The 24,348-nt window shown below is 39.9% G+C and overlaps 1 non-coding gene across 1 annotated transcript; it reads right to left on the reverse strand.

Moving 5' to 3' along the window:
* Nucleotides 1-361: 361 nt before the first annotated feature.
* On the reverse strand, nucleotides 362-465 carry LOC112704232 (small nucleolar RNA R71). Its single transcript, XR_003154868.1, has one exon. It is a non-coding gene; the product is annotated as a small nucleolar RNA R71 (small nucleolar RNA).
* Nucleotides 466-24,348: the final 23,883 nt, after the last annotated feature.

Here is a 24,348-nt window from a genome sequence, read left to right on the forward strand (position 1 = left end):
GCTTGGTGACTTCACAAAGCCAACATCCAAGTTTGATGGAAGAAGCATCTCCATTCCTGCCATTGGAGCCAATAACTTTGAGCTTAAGCCTCAACTAGTTGCATTAATGCAACAAAACTGCAAGTTTTATGGACTTCCATCTGAAGATCCTTATCAGTTTTTAACTGAATTCTTGCAAGTCTGTGATACTGTAAAGACGAATGGAGTTAATCCTGAAGTCTACAGACTCATGCTTTTCCCTTTTGCTGTAAGAGACAGAGCCAGAACATGGTTGGATTCACAACCTAAGGATAGCCTGGACTCCTGGGATAAGCTGGTCACTGCCTTCTTGGATAAATTCTTTCCTCCTCAAAAGCTGAGCAAGCTAAGAGTGGATGTTCAAACCTTCAAACAAAAAGATGGTGAATCCCTCTATGAAGCTTGGGAAAGATATAAGCAGTTGACCAAAAGATGTCCATCTGACATGTTTTCAGAATGGACCATGTTAGATATATTCTATTATGGCCTCTCTGAATTTTCGAAAATGTCACTGGATCATTCTGCAGGTGGATCTATTCATCTGAAGAAAACGCCTGAAGAGGCTCAAGAACTCATTGACATGGTTGCAAACAACCAATTTATTATACCTCTGAAAGGAATTCTGTGAATAATGGGATACCTCAGAAGAAAGGAGTTCTTGAAATTGATGCTCTGAATGCCATATTGGCTCAGAACAAAATGTTGACTCAACAGGTCAACATAATCTCTCAAAATCTGAATGGACTGCAACATGCATCCAACAGTGCTAGAGAGGCAGCTTCTGAAGAAGCTTATGATCCTGAGAACCCTGCCATGGCAGAGGTTAATTACATGGGTGAACCTTATGGAAACACCTATAACCCATCATGGAAAAATCATCCAAATTTCTCTTGGAAGGATCAACAAAAGCCTCAACAAGGCTTTAATAATGGTGGATGCAATAGGCTGAGCAATAGTAAGCCATATCCATCATCTTCTCAGCAACAGACAGAGAATTCTGAACAAAACAATTCTAATTTAGCCAATATAGTCTCTGATCTGTCAAAGGCCACTTTCAGTTTCATGAATGAAACAAGATCCTCCATCAGAAATCTGGAGGCACAAGTGGGCCAGCTGAGTAAGAAAGTTATTGAAACTCCTCCCAGTACTCTCCCAAGCAATACAGAAGAAAATCCAAAAGGAGAGTGCAAGGCCATTGATTTGATCAAAGTGGCCGAATGCACTAGGGAGGAGGAGGACGAAAATCCTAGTGAGGAAGACCTCCTGGGATGTCCTTCAAGCAAGAAGGAGTTTCCTATTAAGGATCCTGAGGAATCTGAGGCTCATATAGAGACCATAGAGATTCCATTAAATCTCCTTCTGCCATTCATGAGCTCTGAAGACTATTCTTCCTCTGAAGAGGATGAAGATGTGACTGGAGAGCAAATTGCTCAATATTTAGGAGCTATCATGAAGCTGAATTCCAAGCTGTTTGGTAATGAGACTTGGGAAAGTGAACCTCCCTTGCTCATTAGTGAACTGGATACTTGGATTCAGAAAACTCTACCTCAAAAGAAACAAGATCCTGGCAAGTTCTTAATACCTTGCACCATTGGCACCATGAGCTTTGAAAAAGCTCTATGTGATCTTGGGTCAGGGATAAATCTGATGCCACTCTCTGTAATGGAGAAGCTAGGGATCATTGAGGTACAACCTGCCTTGTTCTCATTTCAATTGGCAGACAAGTCAATGAGACAAGCTTATGGAATAGTAGAGGACGTGCTAGTAAAGGTTGAAGGCCTTTACATCCCTACTGATTTCATAATCCTAGACACTAGGAAGGAAGAAGATGATTGCATCATTCTAGGAAGACCTTTCCTAGCCACAGCAGGAGCTGTGATAGATGTCAATAGAGGTGAGTTAGTCCTTCAATTGAATGGGGACTACCTTGTGTTTGAGGCACATGGCCATCCCTCTATGACAGAAGAGAGTAAGCATGAAGAGCTTCTCTCAGTTCAGAGTCAAGAAGAGCCCACACAGTCAAACTCTAAGTTTGGTGTTGTGAGGCCACAACCAAACTCTAAGTTTGGTGTTCAAATTCCATATCCAAACTCTAAGTTTGGTGTGGAGACAACACACTAAATTGACCTGATCATCTTGTGGCTCCATGAGAGCCACTGTCAAGCTATTGACATTAAAGAAGCGCTTGTTGGGAGGCAACCCAATTTTATTTATCTAATTTTATTTTATTTTGTTTTGGTGTTATTTTTGTGTTGAATTAGGTACATGATCATGAGGAGTCACGAAAAAAATCAAAGAAATTAAAAACAGAGTCAAAAACAGAAGAAAAAAATTTTCACCCTGGAGGCAGCGCAGACTGGCGTTCAACGCCAGTAAGATGCATCTGACTGGCGTTCAACGCCAGAACAGAGCACCATTCTGGCGCTAAACGCCCAAAACAAGCAACAACCTGGCGTTAAACGCCAGGATGGTGCACAGAGAGGACAAACTGGCGCTGAACGCCAGGAACAAGCATGAAACTGGCGTTCAACGCCAGAAACATGCATTACATGGGCATTTAACGCCCAGAACATGCACCAATGGGCGTTTGAACGCCAGAATGATGCATGGAGGCATTTTACATGTCTATATGGTGAAGGAATGGTATTTCTTTTCACCTCAGGATCTGTGGACCCCACAGGATCCCCACCTACCATATTCCCACCTTACCTTCTAATCCTACTTTTGTGATTTGAATTCCCCATTTCACAATTCCCAATCTTCTTCATCAATCACCTCAATTCCTCTTCCCAATTACCCCATTCACCATTCACATCAACCTCCTCTTCCCCATACACCCCACCTACCTTTACAATTCAACTTCTCTTTACCACCCACTCCCACCCATATAGCCGAATCCATCTCCCCTCACTCACCTTCTTCTTCTTCTTCTTCTTCTCTTCTTTCTTTTCTTGCTCGAGGGCGAGCAAAATTTTAAGTTTGGTGTGGTAAAAGCATAGCTTTTTTTGCTTTTCCATTACCATTAATGGCACCTAAGGCCAGAAAAAACCTCAAAGGGAAGACAAAAGCTTCCACCTCTGAGTCTTGGGAGATGGAAAGACAAATATAAGCCGTCATAGCTCAGTGGTAGAACATTTGAATGCAAATCCAAGAAATCCCTGAGATACCTCAGGGAATAAATGGTCCTCCACACAACTATTGAGAGCAACTATGGATAGGAGTACCAAAATCACTAGGAATCATTCAACAGAAGCAAGGAAGAGACATAGAGGAGCTCAAAAAAAGCACCATTGGACCTTCAAGAAGGCACCACCCTCACTCAGGTGGATTCATTCTTTGCTCTTATTTCTTTCTGTTTTCGGTTTTTAAGTATTGTGTTTATCTATGTTTTTGTGTCTCTACTTCATGATCATTAGTGTGTAACCATGCCTTAAAGCTATGAATAAAATCCATTAGTCCTTCACCTCTCTTAAAAGAAAAATGTTTTAATTCAAAAGAACAAGAAGTACATAATTTTCGAAATTATTAGTGAATTTAATTTAATTATATTGATGTGGTGGCAATAATTTTTGTTTTCTGAATGAATGAATGAACAGTGCATATTTTTGATCTTGTTGTTTATGAGTGTTAAAATTGTTGGTTCTTGAAAGAATGATGAACAAAGAAAAATGTTATTGATGATCTGAAAAACATCATGAAATTGATTCTTGAAGCAAGAAAAAGCAATCAAAAAAAAAAGTGGCGAAAATTTTAAAGCAAGGATCTAAGGCTTTGAGCATTAATGGATAGGAGGGCCCAAGGAAATTAAAAATCCAGGCCTAAGCGGCTAAATCAAGCTGTCCCTAACCATGTGCTTGTGTCATGAAGGTCCAAGTGAAAAGCTTGAGACTGAATGGTTAAAGTCGTGATCCAAAGCTAAAGAGTGTGCTTAAGAGCTCTGGACACCACTAACTGGGGACTTTAGCAAAGCTGAGTCACAATCTGAAAAGGTTCACCCAGTTATGTGTCTGTGGCATTTGTGTATCCGGTGGTAATACTGGAAAACAAAGTGCTTAGGGCCACAGCCAAGACTCATAAGTAGCTGTGTTCAAGAATCAACATGCTTAACTAGGAAAGTCAATAACACTATATGAAATTCTAAGTTCCTAGAGATACCAATCACTCTGAACTTCAAAGGAAAAAGTGAGATGCCAAAACTGTTCAGAAGCAAAAAGCTACAAGTCCCGCTCATCTAATTAAATTAATATTCATTGATATTTTGGACTTTATAGTATATTCTCTTCTTTTTATCCTATTTGATTTTCAGTTGCTTGGGGACAAGAAACAATTTAAGTTTGGTGTTGTGATGAGCAGATAATTTATACGCTTTTTGGCATTGTTTTCATATAGTTTTTAGTAAGTTTGAGCTACTTTTAGGGATGTTTTCATTAGTTTTTATGTTAAATTCACAATTCTGGACTTTACTATGAGTTTGTGTGTTTTTCTGTGATTTCAGGTAAATTCTAACTGAAATTGAGGGATTTGAGCAAAACTCTGAAGAAGGCTGACAAAAGGACTGCTGATGCTGTTGGATTCTGACCTTCCTGCACTCGAAATGGATTTTCTGGAGCTACCGAACTCCAATTGGCGCGCTCTCAACGGCGTTGGAAAGTAGACATCCAGGGCTTTCCAGCAATATATAATAGTCCATACTTTATTCAAAGAATGACGACGTAACTTGGCGTTAAACGCCGAGTACACGCTGCTGTCTGGAGTTAAACGCCAGAAAAACGTCATGATCCAGAGTTGAACGCCCAAAACACATCATAACCAGGAGTTTGACGCCAAGAAATGCCTTAGCTCGTGGAATGATCAAGCTCAGCCCAAGCATACACCAAGTGGGCCCCGGAAGTGGATTTATGCATCAATTACTTACTCATGTAAACCCTAGGAGCTAGTCTAAGCATATATAGAACATTTATCTATTGTATTAGATGTCTTTGGACCACGTTTCATCTTTGGTCTCAGTTTTGTTCTATTCTTCATCTTAGGAGATCATTGATCACGTTAGAGAGGGCTGGCCATTCGGCCATGCCTGAACTCTTTGCTTATGTATTTTCAACGGTGGAGTTTCTGCACACCATAGATTAAGGGTGTGGAGCTCTGCTGTACCTCAAGTATTAATGAAATTCTATTATCTTTTATTCAAATCTCTCTTATTCTTATTCCAAGATATTCATTCGTACCCAAGAACATGATGAATGTTATGAGTCAGATTACCCTCATTATCATTCTCACTTATGAACATGCGTGATTGACAACCACTTCCGTTCTACATGCAACAGAGCTTGAATGTGTATCTCTTAGATTCCCCAACAGAATCTTCGTGGTATAAGCTAGATAGATGGCGGCATTTATGAGGATCCGGAAAGTCTCACCTTGTCTGTGGTATTCCGAGTAGGATCCTGGGAATCCGGAAAGTCTCACCTTGTCTGTGGTATTCCGAGTAGGATTCCGGTAATGAATGACTGTGACGTGCTTCAAACTTTAACCTGCTGGGCGTTAGTGACAGACGCAAAAGAGGGATTCTATTCCAGTAGGAGCGGGAACCAACCGGTGATTAGCCGTACTGTGACAGAGTGCGTGAGCATTAGTTTTCACTGCGAGGATGGGATGTAGCCATCAGCCATGGGTGATGCCTCCAGACTGGTTAGCTATGCGAGTGACAGCCGCACAGGATATTTCCCCGAGAGGAAGAAAGTAGCCACAGTTGATGGTGAACCCCTATACAAAGCTTGCCATGGAAAGGAGTAAGAAGGATTGAATAGAAGCAGTAGGAGAGCAGGCGTCCTTGGGCTCTACAGCATCTCCATCCGCTTATCTGAAATTCCTACCAATGAATCTGCATAAGTGTTCTATCCCTCTTTATTATATTCTATTTTATTATTTCTTCTTTAAAATTCGAAAACCCATAAACTATTTTAATCTGCCTGACTGAGATTTACAAGGTGACCATAGCTTGCTTCATACCAACAATCTCTGTGGATTCGACCCTTACTCACGTAAGGTTTATTACTTGGACGACCCAGTACACTTGCTGGTTAGTTGAACGGAGTTGTGAAAATAAACAGTGCCCTAAGAGTAAATATATGCTAAAGCTCAAAAAGATAGTAATCACAATTTCGTCCACCATACTGCAATTTGATTATAACCTGAATATCCATCCAGGAAGCAGTAGTATTCATGACCTGCTAGTCTTTCTAGCATCTGGTCTATGAATGGTAAAGGAAAATGATCCTTTCTGGTGGCTGTATTGAGCCTTCTATAATCAATGCACATACGCCACCCTGTAACTGTTCTTGTAGGAACCAGTTCATTTTTTCATTATGAATCACTGTCATGCCTCCTTTTTTTAGGGACAACTTGGACAGGGCTCACCCAGGGGCTGTCAGAAATAGGATAAATAATCCCAGCCTCTAGTAATTTAGTGACCTCTTTCTGCACCACTTCTTTCATAGCTAGATTCAGCCGCCTTTGTGGTTGAACCACTGGCTTGGCGTCATCCTCCAGTAGGATCTTGTGCATGCATCTGGCTGGGCTAATGCCCTTGAGATCACTGATGGACCACCCAAGAGCTGTCTTGTGTGTCCTTAGCACTTGAATTAATGCTTTCTCTTCCTGTGGCCCTAAAGCAGAGCTTATGATTACAGGAAAAGTGTCACCTTCTCCCAGAAATGCATATTTCAGGGATGGTGGTAGTGGTTTGAGCTCGGGTTTAGGAGGTTTCTCCTCTTCCTGAGGAGTTTTCAGAGGTTCTTTTATTTCCTCTAGTTCCTCCAGATCAGGCTGAACATCTTTAAAAATGTCCTCTAGCTCTGATTCGAGACTCTCAGTCATATAGACCTCTTCCACAAGGGAGTCAATAATATCAACACCCAGGCAGTCGTCTAATGTGTCTGGATGTTGCATAGCTTTGACAACATTCAACTTAAACTCATCCTCATTGACTCTCAGGGTTATCTCCCCTTTTTGGACGTCAATGAGGGTTCGTCCAGTTGCTAGGAATGGTCTTCCTAAAATGAGAGTTGCACTCTTGTGCTCCTCCATTTCCAGCACTACAAAGTCAGTAGGGAAGGTAAATGGCCCAACCTTGATAATCATGTCCTCAATTATGCCTGATGGGTATTTAATGGAACCATCAGCAAGTTGAAGACAGATCCGGGTTGGTTTGACCTCTTCAGTTAAGCCAAGCTTTCTGATAGTGGATGCAGGGATTAGGTTGATGCTTGCCCCAAGATCACATAAAGCTGTCTTGGTGCAGTTACCCTCTAATGTGCATGGTATCATGAAGCTCCCAGGATCTTTAAGCTTCTCAGGTAAGCTTTTCAGAATGACTGCACTGCATTCTTCAGTGAGGTAAACTTTTTCAGTCTCCCTCCAATCCTTCTTATGACTTAAGATATCTTTCATGAACTTAGCATAAGAGGGTATTTGCTCAAGTGCTTCTGCAAACAGAATCTTTATTTCAAGAGTCCTGAGATAGTCTGCAAAGCGGGCAAATTGTTTATCCTGTTCTGCTTGGCGGAGTTTTTGAGGATAAGGCATTTTGGCTTTGTATTCCTCAATCTTAGTTGTTGCAGGTTTATTACCTGTAGAAGTGGGTTGGGAAGCCTTTTTAGAAGGGTTGTTATCAGCACTTGTATGTGACTGATTTCCCACTGGCGTTTGAATGCCAGGGGTGGAAGCTGGAGTGGCGTTAGACGCCAACTCCTTATCTGTTACTGGCGTCTGAATGCCAGAACTATGCTTCCCTTGGGCGTTCAACGCCGGATTCATGCTTGTTTCTGGCGTTGAACGCCAGAAATGAGCATGGTCTGGGCGTTCAGCGCCAGCCTTATTCCTCTCTGGGCTCTGATTGTCCTCAGAGAGATTTTGAGTAGCCATTTGTTCATTTCTTGGCTTCCTGCTGCTTTGAAGTGAGGTATTTAATGTCTTCCCACTTCTTAATTGAACTGCATGGCATTCTTCTGCTATTTGTTTTGACAGTTGCTTTTCTGTTTGCCTTAACTGTACTTCCATATTCCTGTTAGCCATTCTTGTTTCCTGTAGTATTTCCTTGAATTCGGCTTGCTGCTGAGTTAGAAAGTCTAATTGCTGATTGAATTCATTAGCCTGATCTACAGGACTGAGTTCAGCAGTTACTGTTTTAGCTTCTTCTTTCATGGAAGATTCACTGCTTAGGTACAGATGCTGATTTCTGGCAACTGTATCAATAAGCTCTTGAGCTTCTTCAATTGTTTTTCTCATATGTATAGATCCACCAGCTGAGTGGTCTAGAGAAATCTGAGCTTTTTCTGTAAGCCCATAGTAGAAGATGTCTAATTGCACCCATTCTGAAAACATTTCAGAGGGGCATTTTCTTAGCATCTCTCTGTATCTCTCCCAGGCATCATAAAGGGATTCATTATCTCCTTGTTTGAAGCCTTGGATGCTTAGCCTTAGCTGTGTCATCCGTTTTGGAGGAAAATAGTGATTCAGGAATTTTTCTGACAGCTGTTTCCATGTTTTTATGCTATTCTTAGGCTGGTTATTTAACCACCTCTTAGCTTGATCTTTTACAGCAAATGGAAACAGTAATAATCTGTAGACATCCTGATCCACTTCTTTATCATGTACTGTGTCAGCAATTTGTAGGAATTGTGCCAGAAACTCTGTAGGTTTTTCCTGTGGAAGACCAGAATACTGGCAGTTTTGCTGCACCATGATAATGAGCTGAGGATTCAACTCAAAGCTACTAACTCCAATGGAGGGTATACAGATACTACTCCTATATGAAGCAGTAGTGGGGTTAGCATATGACCCCAGAGTCCTCTTGTCTTGTTCATTCATACTTACTTCCATAATGGAATACAAGAGGGATGATATGTATGTTGATATTATTTATTTTATAATAGTGGAATAAATAAAAATGGAATATATATAAAAAAATATTTTGAAAATATTTTGTGAAAATCTTTCGAAAAAAATTGAGATTGAAATTTGAATTTTATATTAAAAAATTCGAAAATGTAGTTTTAAAATTAGTTAGAAAATAAATTTTTTTTTTGAATTTTATGATGAAAGAGAAAAACACACAAAGGGCACAAGACTTAAAATTTTTAGATCTAATGCTCCTTATTTTCGAAAATTTTTGGAGGGAAAACACCAAGGAACACCAAACTTAAAAATTTTAAGATCAAGACACAAGAAAAACTCAAGAACACTTTGAAGATTCACAAGAACACCAAGAACAAAAGAAAGAACACCAAACTTAAAATTTTTAGAAAACCAAGACAAATTTTCGAAAATTATATCAAAATTAACAAGAAAACACCAAACTTAAAGTTTGGCACAGATTAAATCAAGAAAAATTATTTTTGAAAAAGATTTTCAAAAGAACTGGTGCCCAATTGCCAAGAACATAAGCCAACGCTATAACCAACTGAGTTAAAAATGTAATGTATTTTAAAGATGTATTATTTTTGTGGATAAAAGTATAATTTTTGAAAGTTAATGTTTTGAAAAAGCACAAGAAAAACAAGAAAAGACACAAAACAAGAAAAACTCAAGATCAAACAAGAAAATAACCAAGAACAACTTGAAGATCAATGAAGAACAAAGAACACAAGTTCGAAAATTTAAAGAAAAATATCAAATATGCAATTAACACCAAACTTAGAATAAGACACTAAACTCACGAAAAATTAACAATTAATTAAGAAAAATAATTTTTTTTGAAAAGAAATTTTTGAAAAGAAATTATCCTAACAGAATTTAATGACTCTACAAAAATAAATTATTCCTGATCTAAGAAATAAAATATGCCTTCAATTGTTCAAACTCAATAATCCCTAGCAACGGTGCCAAAAACTTGGTGCACGAATTTGTGATTCGCACAACTAACCAGCAAGTGCACTGGGTCGTCCAAGTAATACCTTACGTGAGTAAGGGTCGATCCCACGGAGATTATTGGTTTGAAGCAATCGATGTTTATTTTATTAATCTTAGTCAGGAGGCTAATAAAGTTATTTGGAATTATTTATAAGAAGCCAAAATATTTAAAATTGTAAGTTGAAATAATAGAGACTACTAGTGTTACTTGTTGTGCAGTAATGGAGAATATGTTGGAGTTTTGGAGATGCTTTGTCCTCTGAATCTCAACTCTTCCTTGAAATCCTTCAACACACGCAAGGCTCCTTCCATGGCAAGCTCTATGTAGGGTGTCACCATTGTCAGTGGCTACTTCCCATCCTCTCAGTGAAAACGTTCCTATGCTCTGTCACAGCACGGCTAATCATCTGTCGGTTCTCAATCAGGTTGGAGTAGAATCCATTGATTCTTTTGCGTCTGTCACTAACGCCCAGCCCTCAGAATTTTGAAGCACGTCACAGTCATTCAATCCCGGAATCCTACTCGGAATACCACAGACAAGGTTTAGACTTTCCGGATTCTCATGAATGCCGCCATCGATCCGGCTTATACCACGAAGATTCTGATTAAGGAATCTAAGAGATATTCATTCAATCTGATGTAGAACGGAGGTGGTTGTCAGGCACACGTTCATGGATTGAGGAAGGTGATGAGTGTCACGGATCATCACCTTCTTCATAATTAAGCGCGAATGAACATCTTAGATAAGAACAAGCGTGTTTGAATGGAAAACAAAGGAATTGTATTAAATCATCGAGACACTGCAGAGCTCTTCACCCCCAACAATGGAGTTTAGAGACTCATGCCATCAAAAAGTATGTAATTCAGATCTGAAAATGTCCTGAGGTACAAGATAAGTCTCTAAAAGTTGTTTAAATAGTAAACTAGTAACCTAGGTTTACAGAAAATGAGTAAACAAAGATAATTGGCGCAGAAATCCACTTCTGGGGCCCACTTGGTGTGTGCTGGGGCTGAGACTAAAGCTATCCACGAGTAGAGGCCTTTCAAGGCGTTAAACTCCAGGTTATGACGTGTTTTGGGCGTTCAACTCCGGATCATGACGTTTTTCTGGCGTTTAACTCCAGACAGCAGCATGAACTTGGCGTTCAACGCCAAGTTACGTCGTCTATCTTCGCGCAAAGTATGGACTATTATATATTGCTAGAAAGCCCTTGATGTCTACTTTCCAACGCCGTTGAGAGCGCGCCAATTGGACTCTTGTAGCTCCAAAAATTCCATTCCGAGTGCAGGGAGGTCAGTATCCAACAACATCAGCAGTCCTTTTTCAGCCTAACTCAGATTTTTGCTCAACTCCCTCAATTTCAGCCAGAAATTACCTGAAATCACAGAAAAATACAAAAACTCATAGTAAAGCCCAGAAATATGATTTTTGCCTAAAACTAATAACATTCTACTAAAAACTAATTAAAACATACTAAAATCTACATGAAATTACCCCCAAAAAGCGTATAAAATATTCGCTCATCAGATGCACTTTCCTCCCAACAACTATTGGGAACAACTCAACATTTCCTTAGAAGATTTGAGCCACAATGTGGAACAATTAAGGGTGGAACATCATGAGCACTCCATCATTCTCCATGAAATAAGAGAAGATCAAAGAGCAATGAGGGAGGAGCAACAAAGGCAAGGAAGGGACATAGAAGAGCTTAATGACATTGTTGGTCCTTCAAGAAGAAGACGCCACTAAGGTGGATTCATTCCTTGTTCTTATTTCTTTCTGCTTTTCGGTTTGTATGTTGTGTTTATCTATGTTTTGTGTCTCTACTTCATGATCATTAGTATGTAGTAACCATGTCTTAAAGTTATGAATAAAATCCATTAATCCTTCACCTCTCTTAAATAAAATATGCTTTAATTTAAAAGAACAAGAAGTACATGGATTTCGAAATTATCCTTGAATTTAATTTAATTATATTGATGTGGTGACAATACTTTTTGTCTTTTGAATGAATGCTTGAACAGTGCATATTTTTGATCTTGTTGTTTATGAATGTTAAAATTGTTGGCTCTTGAAAGAATGATGAACAAAGAAAAATGTTATTGATAATCTGAAAAAACATAAAATTGATTCTTGAAGCAAGAAAAAGCAGTGAAAAAAAAGAAAAGCTTGCAAAAAAAAACGGCGAAAAAAAAAAGAAAGAAAAAGAAAAAGCAAGCAGAAAAAGCCAATAGCCCTTAAAACCAAAAGGCAAGGTAAAAAGGATCCAAGGCTTTGAGCATCAATGGATAGGAGGGCCCAAGGAAATAAAATCCAGGCCTAAGCAGCTAATTCAAGCTGTCCCTAACCATGTGCTTGTGGCATGCAGGTCCAAGTAAAAAGCTTGAGACTGAGTGGTTAAAGTCGTAATCCAAAGCAAAAGAGTGTGCTTAAGAGATCTGGACACCTCTAACTGGGGACTCTAGCAAAGCTGAGTCACAATCTGAAAAGGTTCACCCAGTCATGTGTCTGTGGCATTTATGTATCCGGTGGTAATACTAGAAAATAAAATGCTTAGGGCCACGGCCAAGACTCATAAAAGTAGCTATGTTCAAGAATCAACATGCTTAACTAGGAAAGTCAATAACACTATCCAAAATTCTAAGTTCCTAGAGAAGCCAATCATTCTAAACTTCAAAGGAAAAAGTGAGATGCCAAAACTGTTCAGAAGCAAAAAGCTACAAGTCCCGCTCATCTAATTAGAATTAATATTCATTGATATTTTGGAATTTATAGTATATTCTCTTCTTTTTATCCTAATTGATTTTTAGTTGCTTGGGGACAAGCAACAATTTAAGTTTGGTGTTGTGATGAGCGGATAATTTATACGCTTTTTGTCATTGTTTTTAGGTAGTTTTTAGTAAGTTTAAGCTACTTTCAAGGATGTTTTCATTAGTTTTTATGTTAAATTCACATTTCTGGACTTTACTATGAGTTTGTTTGTTTTTCTGTGTTTTCAGGTAATTTCTGGCTGAAATTGAGGGATTTGAGCAAAACTCTGAAAAAGGCTGACAAAAGGACTGCTGATGCTGTTGGAATCTGACCTCCCTGCACTCGAAATGGATTTTCTGGAGCTACAGAACTTCAATTGGCGCGCTCTTAACGGCGTTGGAAATTAGACATCCAGAGCTTTCCAGCAATATATAATAGTCTATACTTTATTCGGAAATTGACGACGTAACTTGGCGTTGAACGCTAAGTACATGCTGCTGTCTGGAGTTAAACGCCAGAATCACGTCATGATCCGGAGTTGAACGCCCAAAACACGCTATAACTTGGAGTTCAACTCCAAGAAAAGCCTCAGCTCGTGGATAGATCAAGCTCAGCCCAAGCATACACCAAGTGGGCCCCAGAAGTGGATTTATGCATCAATTACTTACTCATGTAAACCCTAGTAGCTAGTCTAGTATAAATAGGATAAGTTACTATTGTATTAGACATCTTTTGATAGTTTAATCTTTGACTGTTCTAGTCTTTGATCATTCGGTCTTTTGATCATTTAGGGAGCTGGCCATTCGGCCATGCCTGAACCTTTCACTTATGTATTTTCAACAGTGGAGTTTCTGCACACCATAGATTAAGGGTGTGGAGCTCTGCTGTACCTCAAGTTTCAATACAATTATTATTACTTTCTATTCAATTCTCTTTTATTCTTATTCCAAGATATACGTTGCACAACACTTTGATGAATGTGATGATCCGTGACACTCATCATCATTCTCACCTATGAACGCGCGTGACTGACAACCACTTCCGTTCTACTCTAGGCCGGGCGCATATCTCTTAGATTCCCCAACAGAATCTTCGTGGTATAAGCTAGATAGATGGTGGCATTCGTGGGGATTCGGAAAGTCTAACCTTGTTTGTGGTATTCCGAGTAGGATCCTGGGAATCCGGAAAGTCTAACCTTGTCCGTGGTATTCCGAGTAGGATTCCGGTATTGAATGACTATGACGGGCTTCAAACTCACGATTGCTGGGCGTGATGACAAACGCAAAAGGATCAATGGATTCTATTCCAACATGATTGAGAACCAACAGCTGATTAGTCGTACTGTGACAGAGCATTTGGACCATTTTCACTGAGAGGATGGGATGTATCTATCAACAAGGGTGATGCCTCCAGACGATTAGCCGTGCAGTGACAGCGCATAGGAGCATTTTCCCGAGAGGATTAAAAGTAGCCATTGATGATGGTGATGCCCTACATACATCTTGCCATGAAAAGGAGTAAGAAGGATTGGATGAATGTAATAAAAAAGTAGAGATTCGAGAGGATTCTAGCATCTCCACACGCCTATCTGAAATTCCCACTATTGATCTACATAAGTATTTCTATCCTTTTTTTATTTTATTTATTTATCTTTTAATTATCTAATCCAATTACATTTGACCCTATGAATCCACTTAACTGAGATTTACAAGGTGACCATAGCTTGCTTCATACCAACAATCTCTGTGGGATCGACCCTTACTCACGTAAGGTATTACTTGGATGACCCAGTACACTTGCTGGTTAAGTTGAACGGAGTTGTGAGCTTCTCTAACAGTGCCTGGAACACTTTTATCACAATTTCGTCCACCAAAGACTTCTAATAACTTTTCCACCATGTCAGAGAAGATAGAGAGCATACACCTTTGAAAGGTGGCTGGGGCATTGCATAGCCCAAATGGCATCCTTCTGTAGGCAAAAACTCCAAATGGGCATGTGAATGAGGTCTTTTCTTGGTCCTTGGGATCCACCACTATCTGATTATACCCGGAATACCCATCCAGGAAGCAATAATAAGCATGGCCTGCCAATCTTTCCAATATCTGATCAATGAAGGGTAGAGAGAAGTGATCTTTCCTTGTAGCATCATTCAGTCTTCTATAATCTATGCACATCCTCCATCCAGTCACTGTCCTTGTGGGAATTAACTCATTCTTCTCATTGGAGATGATTGTCATTCCCCCTTCTTTGGTATAACTTGAACCGGACTCACCCATGAGCTGTCAGAGATTGGAAAGATTATCCCAGCATTCCATAGCTTCATCACTTCTTTTTGAACCACCTCCTTTATGGTTGGGTTAAGTCTCCTTTGAAGTTGAACCACGGGTTTTGAATCTTCCTCCAATAGAATTTTATGCATACAGATGGCAGGGCTAATGCCTTTGATATCTTCAATTGTCCAACCTAAGGCTGTCTTGTGAGCTTTTAACACTTGAATCAACTTTGTTTCTTCTTCCATGTTCAAAGAGGAGTTTATGATCACTAGCAGGGCCTCTGCTTCTCCAAAAAACACGTATTTGAGGTAAGGGGGAGAGGCTTTAACTCTTATTTTGGCTTCTCCTTTTCCTTGTCTTCAATGGAGATCTCTACCACTTTCTCTTTTTGTTCCTCCTGGTTGTCATCTTCCAGTAGCTCCTCCTGCACTTCTTCTTCCTATTGCTCATGACAATTGGCTTCTAACATTTCTTCTACCAAACTTTCTATCATATCTACTCTCATGTAGTTCTCTTGCTCAGGGGGATGGTGCATTGATTTGAAAACATTGATGACCATTTGCTCATTGTGCACCCTGAATATCATTTCTCCCTTTTCTACATCTATAATAGCTCTTGCTGTAGCTAGAAATGGTCTTCCCAGGATAATTGAGTTATTTTCTTTCTCTTCTGTGTCCAGGATCACAAAGTTTGTAGGGAAGATAAACTCTCCAACCTTCACTAATAGATTTTCCACAACTCCATTAGGTGTCTTGATTGATCTATCGGCCATCACCAATGACATCCTGGTAAGTTTAATTTCTTCTATGGCAAGGTTTCTCATCATTGAGAGGGGCATCAAGTTGATAATAGTACCTAGATCACAGAGAGCTTTCTCTAATGTCATTTTGCCTATGGTGCATGATACTACAAAACTTCTTAGATCTTTAAGCTTTGGTGGAATACCCCTTTGAATTACTGCACTACATTCTTCAGTGAGCATGACTGTTTCCTTATCATGCCAGCTTCTCTTTTTGTTAATGAGCTCTTTTAAGAACTTTGCATATAGAGGCATCTGCTCTAATGCTTCAGCCAGTGGGATATTAATCTCCAACTTCTTGAAGACTTCAAGAAATTTGGGGAAGTGTTGATCTTTGATCTCCTTGTTGAACCTTTGAGGATATGGCAAAAGAGTTGTGAAAGCCTTCACCACCTGCTTCTGTCTTTGAGATGGTTCCTCCATTACTTGCTTTCCTTTTCTTGAATCTTGTGGCTGCTAATCTTTCTCTTTAAGCTTCTCTTGATCTTGCTTGCTTACTGTCTCCTCTTCTTTGTTGTTAGCCTCATCTTTCTAAATTGACCTCTTGTCATTCTCCATAGGCTTTTTGTTGTCTTCTTTGTCATTCACCAAGGTTCTTCCACTCCTTAATTGGATGGCCTTGCATTCTTCCTTGGGGTATGGAATAGTGTCACTTGGGAGTGAGCTTGTTGTTCTCTCAATCACTGCTTGTTTGGACAATTGACCAATTTGCCTTTCTAAGTTACTCATTGAGGCTTCATGATTTTTGCTGGTCATCTTTTGATGTTTTATCATTTTTTCCATCAGTATCTCCAAGTTTGAGATCCTTTGAGCATCTTGTGGTATCTGTGGCTGATTGTGGGATGTTGAAGGTGGATCAAAGTTGTTTTGGTTAGTGGCTGGGTTATTGGGTGGATAGTAGTTGGGTTGGGATTGGTTATTTTGTGGTTTTTTATATGGGTTGTGGTTAGTGTTCTGCTGGTTGTTATGGTTTGTGTTTCGTGAGTTATTCTGGTTTGAATTTCTTTGCCATGGCTGCTGATTTTGATTCTGGTTATCTCCTCATCTTAGGTTAGGATGATTCTTCCAAGAGGGGTTGTAGGTGTCTCCATGGAATTCATTATGGCTGGATCCTTGATTGTGCATGTAATTCACTTGTTCCTGCTGTTGATATTCACAATTTACTTCATTTTGTCCCCATGATTGGCTTATATTCACTGCTGCAACTTGGAGGCTGTCAATCCTCTTAGCCATCTGTTCAAATTGTTGCTGGATTTGCTGCTGCATCACCTTGTTTTGAGCTAGAATAGTGTCCACACCTTCCAACTCCAATACACCTTTCCTTTGAACTGGTTGGCGTTGCCTCTGATGACCATAGAAGTATTGGTTGTTTGATACAATGTCAATGAGATTTTGAGCCTCCTCAGCTGTCTTCATGAGTTGTAGTGATCCTCCTGCTGAGTAATCCAGTGCCTCTTGAGCTCCCAATGTCAGTTCTTCATAGAAGTTTTGAAGCTTATCCCATTCATTGAACATATCTAGTGGACACTTCCTGAGTAAAGCTTTGTATCTCTCCCATGCCTCATACAATGATTCTCCCTCCATCTGAGTGAATGTTTGGACCTCTGTTTTGAGTCTGATGATCCTTTGGGGATGGTAGAACTTAGCTAAGAACTTGTTCACTTGATCTTCCCAATTGTTGATGCTTTCTTTTGGAAATGTCTCCAACCATTGAGTAGCTTTGTCTCTGAGGGAAAATGGAAATAACAACAGCTTGTAAATGTCAGGATGCACACCATTGGTTTTGACAGTGTCACAAATCCTTAGAAAAGTTGATAAGTGTTGGTTTGGATCTTCAAGTGGGCCTCCTCCATAGGAGCAGTTGTTTTGTACCAAAGTGATGAGATGTGGCTTCAATTCAAAGTTGTTTGCATTGACATTTGGGGTAAGGATGCTGCTCCCACAATGCCTAGGATTAGCAAATGTATATGAAGCCAAGACTCTCCTCTGTGGTTGACCATTGTTGTTGGCCACTCCCACTGGTGGATTTGTTGGGTTCTCCTCCATTTCTTGATATTCTTCCTCTGATTCTTCCTTTCCAACAACTATTTTTCCTCTTGTTTCTCTTCTTAACCTTCGGAGAGTTCTTTCGTCTTGTTCACAAAAGGTACGGATCTCTCTCCTTGCCTCTGTCATACAAAACAACAAAAAATACACAAAACCAGAAAACAAGAGCAATTCACTCTACTGCTAGAGTGAGGTTAAGGTTAGCAAAAATTCAAACAGTTAGTGTGCTTATTAAAAACAAAGAAAATGAACAAAAACAAAGAAAAAGTGCTTAATCTAGACTATCATCTTACTTAATCATTGTCAATCTAGATCAATCCCCGGCAACGGTGCCAAAAACTTGATGAGGGAAAATTAGATTTCCACACAAAACTCGCCGACAAGTGTACCGGGTCGCATCAAGTAGTAATTACTCAAAGAGTGAGGTTGATCCCACAGAGATTGATGGATTGAGCAATTTTAGTTAAGTGATGAATTTAGTTAAGCGAATGTTTGATTATTTGAGTGGAAATTGATTAACAGAAGCTAAATTGCAGAAAAATAAAAATGAGAGCGAGAAATTGACAGAATCTAAAGTGCAGAAGCTGTAAATTGAGCTGAAACTTAAAGTGCAAGTAATGTAAATGACTGAAACTTAGATTGCAAGAAATGTAAATGGCTAAGCTTAAAGTGTAAGAAAACTAAATGACTGAATCTAAATTGTTGAGAAGCTTAAATTGCTTGAAGATTAAAGGGATTTGGGGGCTGCGTTTCAGAATTGAATAAGAATTATAAAATACAGAGAAGTAAGAGATGAAGTAGATTTGCAGAAATTTTTATAGCGGAAATGAAAATTACAGAAGAAATGAAAATCAGAAGCGAAAACTTGCTTCAGATTGAGACTTAAAGAAATAATTGAGATCAGAACTTAAATTCTTAAACTCAGTAAGCAGAAAAGAAAAATGGAACTCCAAGATGAAGAACTTCAGAGAATTCTTCAATTAGAGTTCAAAATCCCAAAATCCGGGGAGCAAAATTGATGAAGAAGAAAATGAAAATAGAAAATAATCTTAGATCTGATCTCGATTCTCTAGAATTCATAAAGAGAAAAATCAAAAAGAGAAAACTAAAAATTGAGTTCCGCCTCTTCTACAAATTGAATTAACTCCTATTTATACACTTTCTATTTTTGGTCTTTAAAGCTTGGAGTGGGCCTTTTGATTTTTGGATTTGAAAAGAGATGGGTCCGGTTGGTTTTGGTTCAGTTGAGTTGGAGGCATGGGTCAGCTCCTATGAACGAAAAAGTTCACAAATTTAAACTTGGTGTTCACTTGATTGAACATTCCTTTGATGCTTGCCTCCCCTTTGTCGCGCGTTTTCTTTCCTTGGTGTGAGGCACGAAAAAGTTCACAAAAGTGAACTTCTTTAGTGAACTTGGCTCTTGTGTTGTGCCTTGGGTGAGTGCTCCCTTGCTTCCAGGCTTGTATAACCCATGAAAAAGTTTACTAAGTGAACTTGAAGTTCACTTTAATGAACTTTGGCCTTGTGTTGTGCCTTGGTTGAGTGCTCCTTTGCTCCCAAGCTTGTATAACCCACGAAAAAGTTCACTAAGTGAACTTGAAGTTCACTTTAGTGAACTTTGGCCTTTGTTGAGCCTTGGTTGAGCGTTCCTTTGCTCCTAGGCCTTGTGTAATCCGCGATAAAGTTCACTAAGTAAACTTGAAGTTCACTTTAGTGAACTTGGCTCCTTTGTTGAGCTTTGGCCCTTGGCCCATGCTTTTCTTGGAAGTTCACTTAGTGAACTCTAAGTTCATTTAGTGAACTTTACCCTTTGTTTCTCTTTTTCTTCCCTGCAAACAACCAAATAAACAATCAAAGCATCATCAAATTCACAAGGTCTTTGCATCATTCATAAAATCAATTAATTCCAATATAAACCCCTATGATTTTGTGTCAAATAAATGATGGTTGATTGATTCAACATAATCATGAAAATCCACTCCAAGTCACTTACTTATTGTGCAAGAAAGTGCATAAAACCTAATGGAACAAGTGAAAAATTCTTGAAAATCTAGCATAAGATGATTATCATCAATGCTTGATTTCTTCAATGTTACTCCTTTGCCTTTGTTGCTCTTCCTTCATAGCCCTTTGGTCTTCCCTTATGGCTCTTTGATCTTCTCTTATTTCATTGAGGGTGGTAGCATGCACTTGATGCTCCATCCTCAATTGTTCCACGTTAGTGCTCAATTCTCCAAGAGAAGTTTGCCATTAATCCCAATAAATTTGAGGAGGAAAATACATCCCTTGAGGCATCTTAGGGATCTCATACTAAGGCGATTGCACAGGCTCTTATGCATGCTCTCTAGTCTGCTCCATCCTCTTCTTAGTGATGGGCTTATCCTCCCCAATGGAGATATCTCATTCTATGACAATTCCAACTGAATTGCATAGATGACAAATGAGGTGTGGGAATGCCAACCTTGCATTGGTGGAAGGCTTCTCATCTATCTTGTACAGTTCTTGAGGAATCACCTCATGTACTTCCACCTCACTTCCAATCATGATGCAATGGATCATGATGGCTCTGTCAATGGTCACTTTTGACCGGTTGCTAGTAGGGATGATGGATCTTTGGATGAATTTCAACCATCCTCTAGCTATCGGCTTAAGGTTAACCCTTCTTAACTGAATGGGCTTGCCTTGGAAATCCCTTTTACACTGTGCTCCTTCCACACAGATATCTGAGAGCACTTGATCCAATCTCTGATCAAAGTTGACTCTCCTAGTGTAAGGATGAGGATCTCCTTGTATTAGAGGCAAGTTGAACGCCAACCTCATACTTTCTAGGCTGAAATCTAAGATTCTTCCTCAGACCATGGTGATCCAATTTCTTGGATTTGGGTTCACACTAGTGTCATGTTTTTTAGTAACCTATGCATTAGCATAGAACTCTTGCACCATGAGAATCCCAACATCTTGAATGCGATTGGTTAGGACTTCCCAACCTCTTCTCTGGATCTCTCTTCAAATTTTCGGATACTCATTCTTCTTGAGCCTGAAAGGGACCTCAGGGATCACTTTCTTCTTAGCCACTACTTCATAGAAGTGGTCTTAGTGGGCTTTGGTGATGAATCTCTCCATCTCTCAAGATTCAGAGGGGGTGTCTTTCCTTTCTTCTTTCTAGAGGGTTCTCCAATCGGGTGCCATGAATGGTAATGGAAAGAAAAACCAAAACCAAACTTAAAACTTTGTTCGTTCTTGAGCAAAAATAAAGAGAATAGAAGAATAGAGTAGAAGAAGAAGAAAATAGAAGGATAGAGAGGGAGAGAGAGGGCTCGGCCTTGTGGGGTGTATAAGGGTATGAGAGGTGTGTGTATGAAGGGTTATGGAGAGGGGTATTTATAGGAGTGGGGATGGGTAGGGTTTGGCCATAGGGTGGGTTTTGGGTTGGAAATTCAATTTGTAAGTGGGTGGGGGTAGGTGGGAGTTATGATGGTCTTGGGGAAGTGGTATAGATGTGATTGGGCTAGGGTTTATAGGGAAGTATGTATAGGGAGGTGTGAAAGTAGGTGGGGTTAAGTTGGGTAGGTGAAGATGCTGTGGGACCCACAGGTCCTGAGAGGCTAGGAAATTTCAGATTCACTGCTTCTCTACACTGGCGTTTGAATGCCCAGGGGCTACTCCCTAGCTGGCGTTCAACTTTAACATTATATCCAGAGTATTCTGTTTTCACTGCTGTTAATTCTGTCTCTGTTTTGACTGATGCACATGATCAAGACTCTAAAATAAAAACAAAACAAACAAAAAGAAATAAAAAAATAATTAATTAAGGTTGGGTTGCCTCCCAAGAAACGCTTCTTTAACGTCACTAGCTTGACCTTTAGCTCCTTATGGAGCTGAGTATGGGCTCAGATTTTTGCCCCTTACAGTAAATTTTCTTCCTGTCCTCTCATGAATAAGCTCCACATGCTCTAGAGATAGGACATAACTCACTGTGTGTGGTAAGACTGGCTTCTTAGTGAAGACAACTCTCATGCCATGTGAGAGGTCTTCAATTGGGACTTTCTTGTCCCTTCAGCCTTTAGGTACTTTATTTTTAGTTCCTTTGTACTTAGAGCTTGTTGATGGCTGCCCAATACCAAACTTAGAATTGATGTCTGGGGGCTCTGCACAGAAAGAGAGGATTGGCACACTAAGTATTGTACAGTTATCTCTCTTTTAGAGAGAGAATTGGTATGAGGCATCTTGAATAAGATGTGATCCTTCCCTAGTTGTAAGGTCAGTTCTCCCTTAGCCACATCAATGATAGAATTAGTAGTGGCTAGGAAAGATCTTCCAAGGATGACACAGTCATCCTCATCCTCTATGTCCAAGACAATGAAGTTTGTAGGGATGTAGTGGTTTTCAACCTTCACCAAGACATCCTCTACTAAGCCATATGGGTTCTTCATTATCTTTTCTGCCATCTCTAATGAGATGTGTGTATCTTGCACCTCAAGTGTTCCCAACTTCTCCATTACAAAGAGTGGCATGAGGTTTATGCTTGACCCTAGGTCACACAGAGCCTTTTCAAAGGTCATAGTGCCTATGGTGTAAGGAATCAGAAAGCGTCCAAGATTTGGGAGCTTCTGAGGTAGCTCTTACTGAACTAAAGCATGGAGTTCTTTGGTGAGCAGTGGATGTTCTTGCTCTAGAGGCTTTGTACCAAATAACTTGGCAGTCAACTTCATTAGAGCTCCTAGGTATCGAGCAACTTGTTGTTCCCTAGTGTCTTCATCCTCATTAGAGGATGAATAGTCATCAGAACTTAAGCACTGTGAAGTGCATTCAAAGGAACCTTAACTGTCTTTATGGTTTCCTCTGGTTCTGAGATAGAGGGTTATTGAGTGGGCTTTAAGCACTCAAAAGGTGTGCTTTGACTGGCGTTCAACACTAGTTTTGTTGGCTTATTGTGCGTTGAACGCCCTTGCTATCCACCTTGGCTTATTGTTGCCAGTCCCTCTAGCATTCTGGGTGTTGAACACCCAGCAGGGATGTCCTTGCTGGCGTTCAATGCCAGCTTCCCTAGGTGAGTGGGCATTGAATGCCTAGTGAGGGGTTCTTCATTGGCGTTCAGCACCAGAATGGCTGGGAGTTTGGGCATTGAACACCCAGTGAGGGGTTCTTCACTGGTGTTCAGTGCCAGAATGCCTACCTGGTTGGGCGTTGAATGCCCAACCAGTGCTCCCTGGCTGGTGTTCAACGCCAACTTTTCTGCCAGGATAGGCGTTAAATGCCCAATGTGGGGTTCCTCACTGGCGTTTAACGCCAGACTTGTTGCCATTGTGGGCGTTGAATGCCCAATGACGGCTTCTTTACTAGTGTTCAACGCCTCCCCATTCTCGTCTGGTTCGGCCTTTACCTCCATGGTTATGGCCTTGCACTTTTCTCTAAGATTTACCTCAGTGTTATTGGGAAGAGTGTTAGAAGGAGTCTTAGGGATCCTCTTGCTCTGTTGACCAACTTTTACTTCCAAGTTTCTAATGGAGGACCTTGTTTCATTAATGAAACTATGAGTGGTCTTAGAGAGGCTGGAAACTTGAATAACTAAGTCAGAAAGACTCTGCTTAGAGGTCTCCATATTCCCTTGAGAAGGTGGGAATAGTGGTCTGTTGTTGAACCTATTTTGGTTCCGTCCTCCTTGATTATTATTGAACCCTTGCTGAGGTTTCTGTAGATCCTTCCATGAGAGGTTAGGATGATTCCTCCATGAAGGATTGTAGGTGTTTCCATAGGGTTCTCCCATGTAATTCACCTCCTCTAAGGTGGGTTGTCAGGATCATAAGCTTCTTTTTCAATAGAAGCTTCCTGAGTACTACCATCTGCAGTTTGCATCCCAGTCAGATGCTGAGAAATCATGTTGACTTATTGGGTCAAGATCTTATTTTGAGCCAGTATGGCATTCAAATTCTCAACTTCATGAACTCCTTTCTTCTAAGAGATTCCATGGTTTACAGGATTTCTTTCTGAAGTGTACATGAACTTGCTGTTAGCAACCATCTCAATAAGTTCTCTTACTTCTACAGTTTTTTTCTTCAAGTGGAGTGATCCACTTGTAGAGCTATCCAATGAAATCTTGGATATCTCAGACAAGCCATCATAGAACACGCCTATGATAGACCACTCTAAGAGCATGTCAGGAGGACATCTCCTAATCAGTTGCTTGTATCTTTCCCAAGCTTTATAGAGGGATTCACCTTCTTTTTGTCTGAAGGTTTGAACTTTCACTCTAATCTTGCTCATCCTTTAAGGAGGAAAGAATTTAGCCAGAAAAGCATTAACCAGCTTTTCCCAAGAGTCAAAACTCTCTCTTGGTTGGGCATCCACCCATAGCTTAGCTTTGTCTCTTACGGAAAAGGGAAAGAGCATAAGCTTGTACACTTCAGGATTAACTCCATTAGTCTTTACAGTATCACAAATCTGTAAGAACTCAGCTAAAAACTAATGTGGATCTTCTATTGTCCATGGAATTTGCAGTTCTACTGTAAAAGGGAGACTAACTAAGACTTAAGCTCAAAATTGTTAGTTCC

The sequence above is a fragment of the Arachis hypogaea genome, chromosome 7 (genome assembly GCF_003086295.3).
Source record: "Arachis hypogaea cultivar Tifrunner chromosome 7, arahy.Tifrunner.gnm2.J5K5, whole genome shotgun sequence".
Taxonomy (NCBI): domain Eukaryota; kingdom Viridiplantae; phylum Streptophyta; class Magnoliopsida; order Fabales; family Fabaceae; genus Arachis; species Arachis hypogaea.